This window comes from Misgurnus anguillicaudatus, chromosome 14 (assembly GCF_027580225.2).
Source record: "Misgurnus anguillicaudatus chromosome 14, ASM2758022v2, whole genome shotgun sequence".
In the NCBI taxonomy this organism is placed as follows: Eukaryota; Metazoa; Chordata; class Actinopteri; order Cypriniformes; family Cobitidae; genus Misgurnus; species Misgurnus anguillicaudatus.
In genome coordinates this window covers 30087432-30105887 of record NC_073350.2, presented here as the reverse complement: position 1 = coordinate 30105887, position 18456 = coordinate 30087432, and the positions used below count along the sequence as shown (strand labels likewise).

The following is an 18456-nucleotide window of genomic DNA, read 5'->3' as shown; positions in this document are numbered from 1 at the left end:
GGAACTTCAGTTCCAGTGAGATTGAACATACAATACAGGGCAGCACAAAAACACAAGACACACATGCAACACAACAACAAATTCAACACAATTTAGAAAATTTTCGTTCCTGTTGTGATCCAGCAGCCCTGATGATAATGTGAATAAGACAACATTTACAGAGAATTCACAACTAGTTTTAAATGAGCTTTAATGGAGAAAGATGCCTTTATTGTTAGAGAGTGTAGTTATGTCATCTACCAGCAGAGGTTAACAGAGTCATACTAACCAACCAACCTTTGATGAGACCTTTAGTGTAGTTTAGAGACGATGACGGTGAATGTGAGGGAGATGCAGAGATTAAAGCTCCCGTTCTTTTTGTGTTTTTGAAGCTTTGATTGTGTTTACAGGGCACAATATAACATGTGTTCATGTGTTGTGTGTAAAAAAAATGCGATATTCACACAATTTACTTATCTGTATGCCGCTGTTTTCACGGTCCTCAAAATGGGCTGATGTCTTCCTTGTTCTATGAAGTCCCTCCTTCAGAAATACGTGTCGCGTTCTGATTGTGTAGTTTGTTTAGTGTGTTGTGATTCAATAGCAGCTTAGGTTGCCGTTAGCTTAGCTGGCAACTGATCTGTACATAATCTATTTCACACTGTTCATATTTACAACCAATAGATGGCGTCATAGATTTACATGTATGTTTCTGCAGATTAACGACACTGATTGGACAACATGCAACATGCATATGCTCAGTTAACATGTTTTCAGTGGTTTTCAGATGTTAAAACTAAATACAGTGCATGAGAATTGAATGCTTCTACCATCCAGTACCACTGTAAAGTGTTTGCATTGCTATTCCTTATAATTGTGGCCTATGGGATTCATAAAAGTGATGCTGACTCAATTTTAAAAGAAAGATTTAAACATTGCCCAACATAAGATTAAAAATTTAATAAGATAATAAGATTTAAAATATCTTAATCCTGCATGGGTTATGAAGTGTACAGTCTTATTTATATTTCTGCTTTTGCTCTGGTTATGGTTACTTTATATGACCATCAGGCTCTATGTAAAGAGTATGCAGGCACTACTTTTCATGCGAGTTAAAATGATGTTACTATAAAATCTTTGTTCACAACTATACCCATTCCCTAATCCCAACCATCACAGAAAACTTTCTCCTACTTCACATTTTCAAGATACATCATTCTGTTTGATTTATAAGTTTGTTTCCTCATGGGGACGTCAAAATGTCCCCACAAGGTCACAAAAACACTGGTATTCCTATCTTTGTGGGGACAATTGGTCCCCACAACGTGATAATTACCAGGTACACACACACACACACACACACACACACTTGACTACTTACATGACATATTTCCTGTATTTAGTGTTCTAGTGGGCGTGAAGATCCTCAAGTGTGCATGTAGAAATATTCACCCGATGAGACACGCTAGTGTGAGCAAGTGTAAAAATGTAAATCTAGTGGCAGCAATTTGCAACAAAATGTATTTGTTTTTTAATTAGGCTACTTAAAATAAGGAAAAAAGTTTTTCTTTTGATAAACAAATGAATAAATAAATGATTTAAGAACTCGGACTTGAGTCTAACTCGGACCCTTGGACTTGATGTTTAAGGACTTGGTCTTGACTCGTACTTGACAAAGGTGGACTCGGACCCAACTCTAACAATGGTTGCACCAATAAAATGTGGAATACTTTACTATCAAAATATGTAAAAACTATTTATTAACTTAAAATTAAAAGCTTCCACGACATCTTGTGAGGTTTAGGCAAAAGTGTTATTCGAGAAAGTGTGGGTTTAGTGTGGGTTAAAGGGTTTTGAAAGTTTTAAGACATGGGACAGTCTTGCGTATTACTTCCTGTTGCCTACACACACTCTCGAGTGGCCAAGACCACAAGTGTGGGTTTTTGGACGCAGCCTTTGTGAGGTCAGCAGTGGGTCATGACTCAAATAAAAATAAAAAATGTATGTAAAATGCCAAACTATTGTAGCCTTGATTCATGGTAACATAAAACCTTTGCTGTAAGCTTTTCTCATGAGCTTTGAGAATTTGTTTACGGTAGTTGCTTGTTCCATCGAAAGCGTCTCCGACTTGTCTGCTTTACCTGGAAACTGGCATAAAACGGTGAAAAAGATTGCATCGTTTCTTTCGCTGTGTTTTACCCAAGTAAATGTCTTCATTTGGCCTCATAATTAAAGGGCACCGCCATCTTTACATCTCTTTGCTCTACCAGCTGATGTAACACACAACACATGCAACAGAGTTCATAACAACCAATGTGCGGTAGGAGAAGGTGGTAGGATAAGAAACTACTTAAATGTGTCTTGATGGTAATATTGCATAAGAATACATACAAACATATGACCTGAAGGCACAAAATATATCTTAGTGACTTGGGGGGCAGGGGGGGCATTGGCCCGATTGGGCAAGTGACAATACTGTTTACTGGTTCGCGCATCTCACACGCTGGCCCCGGGCAGTCCTTGATGTTGAGCCCTGCGTTATTTATATAAGTGGTAATTTTGCATTCTTTATTTTTTCAGAAATATTTTAAATGAATCTGATGTCAGTTGCACCGATCAGTTAGTTGGTAGTAACACCTTTGAAATTGCATGTTGTGTTCTCAAGGTGTGATTCGCTCAAATGTTTGTTACTTCCTTCTGTAAAAATGTGCTTTTAAATTTAGCCTGCACCTCCCTCTAAAGCACTAGCTGAAATGTGCTTCCTGGGCTGCGTTTCCCCAAAGCATCATAACTTAAGTTATATTTCATCAACAATAAAAAAATGTATATAAATAATACATGCTTAAAATCAACGTTGAAATTATGTTGTTTGTTTAAAGTTCATTCAGTTTGCAAAATCAAAAGATAATTCAACGTTGATTCAGCCTTGTCCTTTGGTGTGTAGTGGCGCTTTTCCATTGCGTAGTGCACCACGGTTTGGTTTGGGTCAGGTCAGCTCACCTCACTTTGACTTGGTTAGCTTTTCCATCGAGTTTAGTAACACTTTGGAGTGGGATGGATTATAGGCGTGTCGTTTTATTTGCTCTGCCTACTGCTGTGACATCATACAAGTGAGAGCATCGGTATACATTCCCATACATTTATTTATTTCTCAGTCCACCACAAAATTAAAATTGACCACCACAAATAGATGTTTGCACATCGCGTTTATCACTACCTCTGTCTCAAATGAAAGTTTCTGTACAAACACCCATGGCGTCAATCGACGTGCGCCACCAAGCCTCATTTAAGTTGCATTTAAGCATATATGTGGTCATGCGTGTCGCGAATGGGCCGCCACAAACTGCAAGTCTGAAAAAAATTTGGTGTTTCTGATTCTCAACCTGCTTTTCATCACTAAATTGAGTTTGGGAACTTATAACAGAGCACAGATGACCACAGGTTTACTTGAGACAGCGCAAGCTAGCATGAAGGTAAAGCTAATCTTTTACATTATAGCGATGACGCTGGTAGTGACGATTCTCTCAGACCAATCAGAGATCTAGTGTTTTCGCGTCACGTTTTGGTATCAGCTCAGGTCGCTTGGAACCCTGACCGAGGTGGTACTAAAAAAGTATCGGGTACTATGTACTGCACCCAATGGAAAAGCTCACAAAAGTAAGCTGACCCAAACCGTGGGGTACTATGCAATGGAAAAGCGCCAGAAGTGTGTATTAGTACATGTTAAAGATATGAAAAAGGTACAAACCCCAAAGTAAACAATGACTTATTTGCAACTGTATCATACAAATAAAAATCATATATTGTGATTTCTGGATTTTTTTTTATTATGTCTCTCACAGTGGACTTGCACCTACAATGACAATTCTTCCATGATTTGTAAGTGGGAGAACTTGCAAAATAGCAGGGTGTGCAAATACTAATTTTCCTCACTGTATGTTTATGTATATGAACTAATTCAGCATTTGGTTAGCAGTACAGGTATGTGTTTCTTATTATAAGATTTTAATTGGTATTATTCTTTACCACTTGATAGTATTAGCACATATAGACAAAAATAATTCTGACACTCAACCTGAAACCAAACTGCCTCGCTTCTCATTCACACCTTTTCGATTATATCTCTTTCTGCTGTCATTGGCTTTCAACAGGATCATTGCACTTGCTGACACCATTAAGTAAAGCTGCACATGCTAGTGCAATATCTATAAATCAAACTATAACACTTTCCATTAGGTAATGCATTAGCTAGCATAAAAATAACGAAAATATTTTTAAAGCATTCTTTAATTATTGTAAATTATTATTAGCTAATACAGATTAATTTGTTCATTCGTGTGGATTATATAATGTTAACATGCCATTTTTGTACACAGTGTTATAAACATTTAGATGAAGATATTTTAAAAACTTTTAAACTTTTAACTTAATTTTAAAGATGTTAAGATTTTAAACTAATACATTTTTAGTTTACCATGTAGTCATGCTCTAGCGAGGTTTTGTGTTTTGGGCTTTTGTGTATCTATTTGTGTATATATTAGTTCTGGGCAAAAAAAAATTTGATTAATCGTTTTTTTTTTTTTTTTTACGTGGTCGATTAAAATTCGATTCTCAAAAGGCCATGAATCGATTTTTATTTTTATGAAATAACCTGATCCTGTTTAATCAAGGAATGTGACTGTTCTCACTTTTTTCAGCATACATTTTCATCTTGCATCAAAATTGTTTTGTATTTAACATAATTTTATGCATTTGAAAATTAGAGAGAGGTTCTGTTTTAATGTACCCAAGTGTACGTAAAATAATATAGTATTTGTATTAAATCTATATTCATTGAGTTGAATCGAGAATCAAGTATAAAAATCGATCCCAGAATCGGAATCATAAATCAAACAGAGAATCGAAATTGAATCGATTTGATAGCTCGTGAATCGAAATTGAATCGCTCTGGAACATCTGAATCAATACCCAGCCCTAGTATTTATCCATTTGTGTATGTTTGATAAAACGTAATATATGGCTATAGATTGTGTGATAATCATAGCTACTGCAGTCTGTTTCTGAATAAAGGTGACTCTTTAACAAAAACTTTGAGAAAGTCTTAAATATAAATATCTTCTTTTTTTCTTTTTCTCATTTAACACATTTGTCATACAGCAAATTCCCAGCAGTAATCTGTTTATGGTGGTTGTTGAGAATAAATGTAACTGTAGCTCCGCCCCTCCAGTTACCATGGAACCTATTAAAATCATTTACTGTATATCCTTTTATTATAAGCTGGTAAAACAGATACAAATGACACTTTTGCGTCAGCTTGTGTGCATGAATACCAAACATGGACATTTCAATTTCAATTTCAATTTTCAAGTTTATTGTCCACAAAAAGTGGAAATGTGTCTTTGGCTCCACAGGTGGATTTCTAAAAAACATACACAATGAATATACAATAAATACAACAGGCAAACAACACAGTAACCCTTACAAACAACACTAGATAACACCTTCGTCACACACCAATAGATATCATGGACTATTGTGAGTTCAGTAATGATATAGCGCTCGGTATAAATGACTTTTTGTAAATATTTTTTGTTGCTAATGCAGCTGTGTACCTCCTTCCTGATGGTAATTTCCTAAATTCTGTGAACAGAGGATGCACTGGGTCAGACACAATGTGGTGGGCCTTACATGCGAGTATTCCTATAACATTATGCCTTGACCCTTGAGCACATAATGAGTCTCTGAAGTGTGACAGACTGGACCGCAGTTTCTGAAGGACCGCAGACACCCACAGTCTTGTCACCCTTTCCATCCGCAGGTACAAAGTCTGAAAGTGTTGTGTTGTAATGTGCGATAAACATATCAGTCAAACAGCAACAAATAAAATAAATATCTGCATCGCGCACAATATGGCTTTTTATACTTTAAATAGTTAACCCCAGGTTATTCCAAACCCTAGGTTAACGCAATCCTGGGTTATCGGTACAATACAATATAGTTCACTTTTTTTCTGCTTAAATCACCACGTTTTATTTTGTGCCACCATACTTACTCGTGTAACAGTCTTTAAATAGGGAAAATATGGAAGTGTTTGGTGGCTTCTAAATTCATCCCTGTTTGGATCCTAAGGAATGAATGGGGCTAGACTAAATGCTAACACATTCACGATGCACTGTACAAAGATGAAGTACATGCATTGAAAAAAGATAGGTATGTATTAATTCATCTAAGTTGAGGTAAGAACATACATGTAGTAAAATATTATAAAATGTTGGTGTTTTTCTTTAAGTAATACTATTACGCATTACTCAATTATTACTCAAGGAATACACTGGGCATCAAAAGTCATACGACAAGAAAGTTCAACAAGGAAACGAATAAAAATCTTATTTTGTGGAGAATCATCACAGAAAACATGAAAAGACAAGTTATGTGACTGTTACTCTTAATTTCTCCTCAGCTAACGTGTCCACGTAAACGAACGCATTTACTGTAAGCACTGGTATGATTAACTGATTTGTCTCGTGATGTCTAACTGTTAAATATAGAAACTATAAACTCTGATTAACAATCATGAATGTTTGTCAGTAAATAAAGATGCTTTATCTTTTAAACATTTAACAAATACGCACCAATAATGTAAATCAATAACAAACAAAAAGATGTACAATGAACAAAGTATTGAGTGAAAGTCAGGTAGCCAAACTGTAGATCTGATCGTTAGCAACAGCTTTAACTGGTTTGTCTGGGATGGTGCAGTAGACGTGATAAACAATCTTCATGATGAAAGAAAGACAAAGATAAAAACAATGTGTTATTTCTGCACCACTTCTGTTTTCCTGAACATTGACCCATATGCCATTACAGCACAGTGTTTTACACTAGTGGGCACACCAAGACTAGGTATTTTCACAACAAAATGTTTACACACTTCTGTAAGTTAAATAATGCTATGTGTATTTGTGGCATGTTCACATACTTCATCCTTTTCAGTATGTCCCTTCTTGTGTCGTGTATTATCCAAAACATCTGTAATGCAATGCAAAAACTGTTACAGTATATTGCTTTAAAGTATTCACTAGAAATCACTCACCAAATTGTTTCAAAAGAAATATTACTGTGATCTGTGAATGTATTTTGTTACCTGAAGGCTGAGAAGTTAAAGTAATGAGCGAGTAAGTCTCTGGTTCACTTTCATGGTGTTTAGCTGACATGAGAATATGTGTAAGGTTATGCGTTTTGTGTAATGATTTTAATGTGATAGTGTAATGGAAGTTTTCTTACCTGTGGGTTTAGATGTGTCTGGTACAGAAGTGATAAGAGAGTATATATTTGCAGGTCGAGAAGTACGCTACATAAAAGAGTAAAACATTAAGATCGTATCACTTTCCTCATTATGAAATATGAAAAGTGTTATTATGATAAATTACTTTGTGTTTTTAAAAATCATAAACACACAGATGATGCTCACCATATCTCCTGCAGTTCTTTTACTTGCAATAATACAAAGCAGTATTGTTATTGTTAAATTGTAGTATTGTACTATATTCTTTATTCAATCATATACATTTTTAATATGGTATAATATTGTAGTATAAGCTGGTGCATAAAGAAAATACTTACCGTTTTGATCTTTTTTTGTCTAGAAAACAAAAAACAAATAAAGAAAAATAAAGCTCAGTTTATATACTAATTAAAACTAACTAAATGTATAAACTTTACTTACATGCAAATATGCTCAGACATATGAGTCCTGTGAGTACAATCGCAGAGCACGCCACTGCTGACCACCATATTTGCCACATTTCTGTGTCTAAAAAAAGGCATCATTTATTATGATATATGATAACTTGATGCACACATACACCTATTGACCCTCTGGGGTCTGACCATTTTGGGACACTGGCAGAGGTTCTGACATGCTCTTACATTTGGTCTTTTTTTGCTGTCTGTAAACATTAAAGGTAGTCCTTGCTCAGTCTGGAAACAGTTAAATAGCAACGCAATTTGTGAGTGCGGTCCAGTCGCGGGGCCTCATTTAGGCTATGTCCACACGAAGCCGGTGCATTCCCTATCCGATCATTTTTTTTCCTTGCTCTAAAAAAATTATCCGTAAACACGAAAGCACTGAAACCGACTGAAAGCGGTGTAGTATATATGCCGGACCAGTATGGGGCGCTGTACTTCTGCCACAGATATACACTATACACGGAGAAGAAGACTTTGAGCATGCGCATAACCAACGTATGGTGTTGTCCATTATCGCTTGTTGGTCACCACAATTGCATAGAAGCAATAGATTTTGCTGTAATAAAGCTAGTAGGCTTTAGTAGCTTCTGTAGCACGAACACAATCACGTAGTCCGCCGTTATTGTTGTTGCTGTTACGTGTGACGCTTCCGACACGTGATGTGATGACGTTTTCGCTTCAGGCTGTACAGACGAAACCGCAAGGGTGTCGGTTTCAGATTTATCCACTTTAGGACCCGGTTTCAAAAAATAGCGGATTCAGTCTCCCAAAACGCCGGATCCGTGTGGATGAAACGCCAATACGATAACAAATTTATGCGTATACAGTGATACGCGTCTCCGTGTGGACAGCCCCTTATAAAGCGTGCATATGCAGAGTAAAGTGTGCGTACGCAAAAATCCAGGGCAAAGTCCATATTTATAAGAACTGTCTTTGACGTGGAAAAGTGCTTAGCGCCACATCAGGGTCTGAGCAGACGTACGCACTTTTGCTTGTCTGATTGCTGCAGGTTTTTGGAAATAAGCCATTCTTGTTTGAAATTGGGTTTAAACATTGACAAGCGCTCTTTTATGACATTAATTAGGCATCGTTTAAAGGCGGAGATCTGAAACTGCTCGTATGCGCGCACAAGTTCATTTGTGATTTATAGATTTGGAAGGGGTATGCGCGTTTCCTGTGTGTACGTTCAGTTTATGAATCACACATACGCATTATTTTTGATAAATGATCGTAAGATCAAATTTTTACACAGCATTTTATAAATGAGGCCTGCGTCTTTATTTCAAAAGCATACGGTCAAATAGTTCAATTAATGCTGCTGTCGAATAAGGCTGTGGTTTTTTGTTAATTACTGCAAGTTACATCAAATATTAGCGGTGCACACACTTGCTTTAGGTAGCTGTGGTCACCTTAGGTCATCCCCTCCATCGAGACTTCCTTTAATACAGAATTGGCTTCCGTTTATTTTGAAATTACTTCCTTTTAAACTAAAAGTTTGCATGTATATGCGAGTGTTTAATAGGTGTATGCATGCATCAAGTTTATATGTGCAAGTATTTTTATGTGTATGTGTACATCAAGTTTATATGTATGTGTGAGTGTTTTTTGTGTATGCATGCATCAAGTTTATATATATGCAAGTGTTTATATGTGTATTCTCTGTAAAAATGTACAGTTAAGACCTAAGTTGCAACGCTCTTAAAGAAATCCCTTATCTCAGGGATTTTTTCTCCCTCAGGGAAACCTTTACTTAAAGGACAAGTTCGGTATTTTACACTTAAAGCCCTGTTTCCAGATTTTATGTTTATGATGAAATAGAACGGTTTTGACTGAAATTCGGACATATGATGCTGGCCCGAGAATTTGCGGGTGTTTGTTGTATCAGCCTCCACCTCTACAATGGCTGTATAGGTGCACTGGAACAATCCTTCCTAAAATGCATTAAACTTTTGTTTACAAAGACATGAAACTCACCGAGTGGTCAGGGGTGTTCACTGATATGCTCACACAAAAATCGCTGCAAAAGATGCTTTCCAACAGGTGTTTTAGCATTCGTTGTAAACTTGTGGACCTATTTTTCCAAACGCCTCACACCCGTATATTCTTCTGTTGGGAGCTTAAATAATAAACACTCCAGCCCAGTTGGTGGCGATAATCCACCTTTGCCAATTGCAAGAATACAAACAACGTTTCTGGTGCGGAGTAATACCGTACCTCGCAGCACATCTAGAGCCCTGCAAGCCCATTTGGGCCGGGCTCGGGCCGTTTTTTTTTTTTTACAGACCGGGCTCGGGTCGGGCTCTGGCTTATTGTAGCGTCTCTCCTCATTGTGTGTGTGTGTGTGTTTGTGTAGCAGAGACAGCGCGCATCCGAGGCTATGTTTACATTAATGCCTTTATCCTTTAAAACGTTACTTTTGCTACGTTTACGCCTTTCATTTACACACCACCGTTTTCGACCCTCATAAACGGATTCGTGCGCAAAAGCTGCAGACTCTGTTTTAGTTTGAGAACAGACGTTGCGCTGAGTGTAAATGAAAGTAGATGGAGTCTTATGTAAACGAACAGCTGATGTTAATGTGACAGCACATCATTTTCAAAGAAAACATTATTTTATTCAGGTAAATGGAGGTTTGCAACGGAGGTTTTGCCAAAAATAGTAAACATCTACCAACCAGCTATTATAAATGCTATAACAGATTGTTTTAACATGTATCCTTATACACTGTAAAAAGTTTTTCAAGCAGTGCTTCATCCAATTAATAATTTGTCTTTTAATTCAGTTTAATATTATTTGTTTTCTTTTTCAAGTAATATTTTTTAAAGCAACACCAAAGAGGTTTTTTTACCTTCAAATAACGTTTCCAAAAAAGTTTCAGTGGTTCATCCACACAAAACAGGGTGAATGGCACTTTCACATTCGCTTTGCAGCCCTCTATCGGCCAAAACCGCACTAAAGAAGTTTCCAACCGTCGGGTAGCGGTCCTGTAGTTCGAGTGAAAACTACAAAAACTTGCTTTACGGCAGACCTACAATCCAATCAGAGCCAGCTATGCTGCAGTATTTACGACAGTGGTAATGAACAATTACGCTTCTAACCTGTAGGGGGAGCAAAGAGCCAGAGTTCTTTAGTGTTGCTTTAAGTTCAAAACATTGTTAAACATAAATATTTTTAATCAAAAGCTCAACTAAGATATTTTTGTTTTGAAGAATGTACAATTTTAAGGTTACACGCCGGCCAGCGCATGCGCACTTAACACAAACTCGACCAGTCACTCACCACCTGTTTGCAGCGCGTTCTGTCGTATTTTTCTCCTGCACCTGAGGAAACGGTTGCATCGATAAAACAAGTAAGTAAAACAACTATTTACTCCTGCATTTAGTATTATGCCTGATATTATGTCGCTCTGCTGACCTTTTCTGATAGATAACGTTAGTTTAAAAACGTTAACTTGGTATTCGCTCGTGTACACCGTAACGGTGCATGTTGACGTTAATCAATGCCTGACCGATTTCAAAGGGGAACATAAGTACAAAAATATACCTGTGGCGTATTTTAGAATGGTTAACGTTAGTTAGTTTAACGTGAACTTTTATTTGAGCATCTCGAGTCAGCGTACACGTTAAGTAACGTTAACGGTACCGTTAAAACCGTAGAACAACCTTAGTAAAAGAGCTAGTTAACTTACATGTAACTTATACTGGGTAACATGTGTGACTAACACGCAGTTTTTTTAAAATATTTAACGCAGTTTTGACTTGCCACACTGACAATGTGGTCATTTATTTATGCTTTTTAAGTAGAATTATTGCTGCATTGGCGCCAATCGGGCGACGACGGTTGCTTTTCAAAATAACGTTAGTTTAATAAGCGCCAATCCAGCTAATTTACATTACATTTTCGTTCATTTGTTTCACTCTATCGACTGAGGCAGCAGTCACTCATTTTAATTACATTTATTATAATTGGTGTGTTTATTAGAAAAATTATAATCTTTTTCTCTCTGTCTCATCCTATCTAACCTGCTCACTTCTCTCACTCTTTTGCAGGATATTGGAGTTGGGATAGCACGTGGAAACGACCTCAAGTTACATTACCATAGCTGCTGTTATGGTGGGAAAAATGGCCAGCACTCTTCACTTCAAAGATCAAGAGGTACAATAGCATTATTCATATAATATGGATTAAGCAATGTTATCAAATATATGTTAAATCACATGCTGTGCTTTTAAACACATCACCTATCTTTATTTGACATATGTTCCCCAGGTGAATGCAGAGTCCTTGAAAGCAACCACAATACCCCTTGAAGCCAGATTAATGCAGGAACGCAATAAAAAGTGCAGTGAACTGATCCTACACAGCGAGATCACCGGTGTTAAATGTACACTGCTGGTCAGTGTCGTGTCGGGTCTGGTGGTACTCTTATAAACACCAGCAGTGAACTTTTGACACTGGTGATTTTGCTGTGTAGTTGTCAGAAAGAAGGATGGAGCCATCTGGGAGAAGACAAGGCTGCTGCCAATTGTAGAAAAGGTATAGATGTGTTAACTTTCTTTCTCACACTCATGTCCTATTAAGTAGGGCTGTGTGTCACCAACAATTTTCTGCTACGACACGTGTCACGATACAGGCAAATTTTGAATTACTTTTTGTTTACTAACTTTGTTTATTGTACATTAAATAAGTTGTATGTTAATTGTATTAAGAGGTCAATCTGGGGGAAACCCAAGCTCTATTAATTCCTGATTTGTTTTCCAGGTGTCTGATGAAAAAAAGAGGCTGAACAAATTCCTCAACAGGAAACCATGGCAATCTTCATCATTAGAGCTGCGCAAGGTGAACCCATAGACATTGGCATCATACTTGAGGGACAAGAGGTTCTGAATGAGTGCTGTTGCCATTCTCCTGGGCCTTCTTTATGCTCCTAAATCTGGAATATCCCAAGACATTTGCATGTATCCAGAAAAGTGATCATGAAGCTGGACCAAAAAGGCATGACCAACAAAGTTAAGAGGCCCTACGGCCAGCTCTACCATGGAGCTTAATTTAGAGTTCCTATACATCCCAGTTTATATGTTTGAGTGGTGTCTATGTTTGGCATTCTAAAGTAGGTTCAGTATTTCAGTAATAGAAGCTGTCAAGCCCAGTTCAGATGAAATTGTGATGTGACTACTTAAAACCTGCAACTCGTTCCAATGCTATGTTCTGCTGAAAGTTGCAAGTTTACACCAATGTGTTAAGATGGGATTGTGTGTCATAATAAACTTAAGAAAACAACAGCCTTAATCGAGAACAATGCAGTAAATTTAGGAAATACATCAATTTCTCAATTTCATCACTACTAGAAATGCAGCTGTAGTGTATTTATCACTCTTTCTCTGTCCTCATTGTATTTTATGATGCTGCAAATTATATACAACTGTAAAAAAAACATTGTTGAAAAGTCAGTTAGTACAGAGTTGTTGCTATACATTAGGGGGTGATTTCCCAGACAGGGATTAGTTTAAGTTAGGACTAGGCCTTAGTTTAACTGGGAAATATAACTAGTTTTAACAAACATGCCTTACATTACTTTTGTGCATGTTGTATGTCAGTACGAGTTGTTTTCAGTTTGGATAGTTCTTACATTTATTTTAGTCTAGGATTATTCTTATCCCTGTCTGGGAAACCACACCTAGAAGTTAAAAGTTAAATCTTGAGGACTGACATTGTGGATGTTTGGAAGTCATGTACGAGTTAATAAATATTGATGTAATGAAAATGTTTTTTTTTCCTTTAAGATTGTTCCTTTAATGTTTTATTAAATCCATACCTTTCCATTATAGTTTTTGAAAATAAATAATTTCTATTAACTTGTATTTTTGAAAATGGTTTGTGAAAATGAAAATAATTGTTTGATTAAATATTTCTCTTTGATTGTATAAAGCAAATAATTGTTAATGCATATTATATTTTAAATAAAAAAAATTACTGGATTAAATTGATATCTATTTGATTTGAAAAAACAAAATAAACTTAATACATAGAATTTCTTAAAATAAACTTTTTGTTTTAATTGAATCAATATATTTTTGTTTTTTTTCAAAAATAGAATTTAAATAAATTTACTTTTTTCAACAAGAAAAATATACTTTGTGCCAAGTTTTATAAAATAGTTTTTATAGACATAGAAAATATTGTTTAGGGCAAGTTATTTATTTTTCATTGGCTCAAGTAAAAAAATATAGATGTGAATCATTACCCTAAATTTTTTTAATTGGTTGAACGAAAAACTTGTAGATAATGTCTGTTTTATATTTATGTTTGAGTATTGTTGGGTTTGAATATTGTTGCAATGTTGTTTATGTTTTGTTTAAATTTAGTTAGCTTATTACGAAAGATAGACCGTAATTTTAAACGCCATATAGGGCATTGTAAAGGCCAATATGAAGGGAGAATTGTAATGGGTCAGACATTATTTTCGAGTTTACTTAAAGTTTTTCTTGCTACTTTAAAATGAATTTCGTTTCATATAATTTGTCTCTTAATTTTAATCGATGTTTCGTTGATAAGTTTTGTGAATATAAATAATAAAAACAAAAAAATCAACGTCATATTAATATTTAATGCTCCTTTAGCCGATTGCGCTAACGGGCGCTAGCGGAGGACGTGCACGGACCTCGCACACTTTAAAAAATTAACGTCATACTAATTTTTATTAATTAATTGCACACTGATAAGCGACAGGTAAGGGAAGATAAGTTATTTAGTGTTTTTCTAAAAAAATACAGTCAGTTCGTACAAAAATTTTCAAATGGACTATAAGATCATAAATATGAACTGTGAACAATGAACTGTTATAACTCCCTACATTAAAGCAATAAGCATTTCTGTAAGCTAAAGCTATACTTCTCCTCTTATTATGTTTGAGAACGCGCGTCTGAGAGAGAGAGCGCGCATCACAGAGCCCGCGCGTCAGAGAGAGCTTAAAAGTGATTGATATTGGTGTCGGGTCATGTCAGGTTCGGGCTGAAAAAATGCAGGCATTGTCGGGCTGGGGTCGGGTAGGGCTTGAACACTTCGGGCCAGGGCCGGGTTAGGGCTGGAGTTTTTGGCCCGTGCAGGGCTCTAAGCACATCTAATATAATTCCATGGAGTTGGACAAAAACTACGATAAAAACCTGTTGAAAAGCATCTTTTGCAGCGATTTTTTTGTGAGCATATCAGTGAACACCCCTGACCACTCGGTGAGTTTCACGTCTTTGTAAATGAAAGTTTAATGCATTTTAGGAAGGATTGTTCCAGTGCACCTATACAGTCATTGTAGAGGTAGGGGCTGATACAACAAACACCCGAAAATTCTCGGGGCAGCATCATAGGTCCAAATTTCAGTCAAAACCGTTCTATTTCATTATAAAGAATCTGAAAACAGGGCTTTAAGTGTAAAATACCGAACTTGTCCTTTAAGGACTTTCATGCAACCGGCCCCTTATTTCAAATCGCTCTTGTGGTAGGCTACTCTGATGTCATCCACCTGTCGGTTCTTGCAGCTCCACGTAAAGTGGAACAGCTTTTGTGAGTAACAGTTTGTGCTGTGGACACAGACACGCTATTTAAGCATCATTCACCTTTGTTTCTTATTGGCTATTGTGAAAGTAGAGATGTTATCATCCCGATTTTAAAAATCATAAATATCAAACATTTTATATAATCGGGGCGGCCCTGATTTACTTTCAAGCAGATTAGGAGGTGTCAAACTTGATCTGTTAACGTCATCATTACATGATTATCTGAGCCGATAAATTCAGGCCGATGATTCTGTAGTGTGTGCCCGGCATGATGACCTCTAAGAGAACTGTCATTGAAGGTGAATAAAAGAAAATTGCTTTTTGTTTGATTTAACGTTAAGATTTCTCACAAGTTTTCATGACTGTTGTTGTAGTAGTTGCAGTGGTAGATGATGTTGAAACTGTAGAGAAAATGTAGTATTACATAAATAGTAACAATATAGCAGGTGATAATCATTTATAAATGAACAACTTACTCTGAACTGTTACTGGATCTGAACTTGGAGATGGCAGGAGAACTTGTGAAATATACACAATGTAGTAGCAGGTTATGTTGACAGATGACCTCTGACCTCCTGACCAAATATTGATGTCAGATCCAGTGAGTGAAAGTTGACATGATCTGCTCTGTTTCTTTCTCCTCCATCTATTATGAAGTAACACGTGTCCATTTTCTGATTCTCATTGTTCATACAGTCCAGCTGTACTGTGTCTCTGTCCATGATAACTGAAGAAGACACTGACAACTTTGCCTGACGAAAATCTAAATAAATCAGTAAAGAAAAAATAGTTTCTCATTCACCTGAAAATTGAGATTGAGGTTGTTTGTTGCAAATTTAACTCTAGTAAAAATTTCTCAGTTAAGATTTCTAAACAATAACTTACTCTGAACTGGTCCTGTTATTGTTACTGTTACTGGATCTGACCGTGGAGATGACATGAGACCTTGTGATATATACGCAGTGTAGTAGCAGGTTATGACAGATGACCTCTGACCTCCTGACCATTCAATGATGTCAGAATTAGTGAGTGATAGTTGACATGATTCACTCTGTTTCTTGTTATTTTCTCTTCCATCTATTATGAAGTGACACTCGTTCATCTTCTGTTTCTCACTGTTACTACAATCCAGCTGTACTGTGTCTCTGTCCATGATACCTGAAGAAGACACTGACAACTTTGCCTGAGGGAGACCTAAATATACAGAATTAATTTATTCACACATTATACATTTTAGAAATGTATTGCTCAAAGAACAATTCCCGCACACTATCTGCTTGCTGAAAAAATGTATTTAATGAAAGTTGCGTTGCAACGTTTCGATCAACTGATCTTCATCAGGCAACTGCAATTGTTACAAACATTATCAAATATAAATGGACAAATGTCCAATCACAATGTAGAAAAACAAATCACATGATAGGTGCATCATTCAAAATAGTCACATGATTACATCTCAATTCAATAAACTCATGATATCATTTAATATATGTAACCCGATACACAACTCATATGTAAGTCTAATACACAATTCAAAGCATCACATTAAAAAGTGCTTCATCATTTAACCCTAAAGGTGATAAAGTTTGAAGAGTATCGATCCAATAGAGTTCACGTCTCAGTAATAGTAAATCAATATCACCACCTCTAGGTGGCATATTCACCTTTTCAATTCCACAAAAGCGTAGTGAGGAAACATCATGATTAAGTGCATTAAAATGTGCCGCTACCGGGTAATTCATATCCTTTCTTCTGATTGAATTTTTGTGTTCACTAATTCTTAGCTTAAGTTGACGTGTTGTTTTTCCCACATATCCCACCGCATTTTTCTGTGGCATTCTCACTGATTGGTTACTCAACTGTTTTGTCCTATTTTCTTACCATTTCGCTTCGGTTTAGGGTTAGATTTACATGAAATGACATCCTTACCCAAACCCAACTCTAACGCCAGGCAACAATTGTATGAATCAGAAAAAAATAGTATAAACCAATAGTTAAAGTGACATACTAACGCAAACACCAAATCTAACCCTAAACAGAAGTGACAATGGTTTGAAAATAGGAAAAAGCAGTTGAGTAACCAGTCCGTTAGAATGCCACGGAAAAAGACAGTCCGTAGCAGGGCCACGGAAAAATGTGGAGATCCCTGAGAATGCCACGGATAAATGAGCAAAAAATTCTGTGACTATCCTGCGGAACTTTGTGAGATCAGGTTCGAAAAAAGAATAGGCTTTCTGTCAAGGGATCCCACTAACTTCAGGGTTGGCCTACCAACTTCAGGATGTGTTAGAGGACATAAATAACCTGTAGATTGATCAGTACTGTAACACATGAAACCAGAAACACAACGTTTTATTAGTAATAAAAAAACAGCTACACACGGGAAAAAAATGACGATTTAACGCAATATTTGTCATCTCTGTCAAGGGTTGCATGCTAAAGATGCTGTCATAGTTTGGAATACTCTGAGAAAATCACTTTGTTACTTTCGCCCCACCTTACTTTTGTCCCGGTTCTCCCATTTTGTAGTTCTTGTTTATAGGAGCCATTCATTTAATTTGGTTTGTTATAAAAGTTCTAAATGTATTGTGATAAATTTAAGTTAAAATTATATACCTTTTATTTTATATTAATTATCCTGAGTTTGTGTTAGTGTGCATGGGTTTCCACTGTAAAAAATACTTTGCTGCCTTAAATTTTTTTGTTGAATGAACTCTGATTTAAAAGTCATTTCAACTTACTGTTATTTATCTTGACTAGAGATGAGTTGTTATAACTACATAAGAGTTGTAATAAAATTAAATTATAAAATTCATCTCTGTTGACATGACTTGCAAATCTGAGTTGATTTAACAAAAAAATTTAAGGCAGGAAAGTATTTTTTACAGTGTAGATAGCAGTCGTGTTATCTATTAAAGATGGTGCAGTGACGCATACTGGGGAGCGTAGTGGGTGTCCACTACGGGTCACCACAGGGTTACCGGGTCAACGTGTCAATGTTAACTACCAAGCCATGGCTTGGGACAAAGAACTTTAATTTTCAACGACTCTTTATAAGTTTACGTCTGCAGCATTATGTTTTTTTTTTCATTTTGGTAATAAATCCACTCATCAAGAGGAAAGAAATATTGTATTTCATCATCTTCATTTAAACACGCGTCAGACACCAGCTATACTC

At 36.3% G+C, this 18456-nt stretch overlaps 1 long non-coding RNA gene across 1 annotated transcript; it reads right to left on the bottom strand.

The window, feature by feature from the left end:
- Positions 1-5671: 5671 nt before the first annotated feature.
- On the bottom strand, positions 5672-7377 carry LOC129427915 (uncharacterized). The gene is made up of 4 exons (XR_012373269.1): positions 7264-7377; positions 7124-7186; positions 6959-7008; positions 5672-6755 (listed from the first exon to the last, which is right to left on the bottom strand). It is a non-coding gene; the product is annotated as an uncharacterized lncRNA (long non-coding RNA).
- Between the last annotated feature and the right edge of the window lie 11079 nt (positions 7378-18456).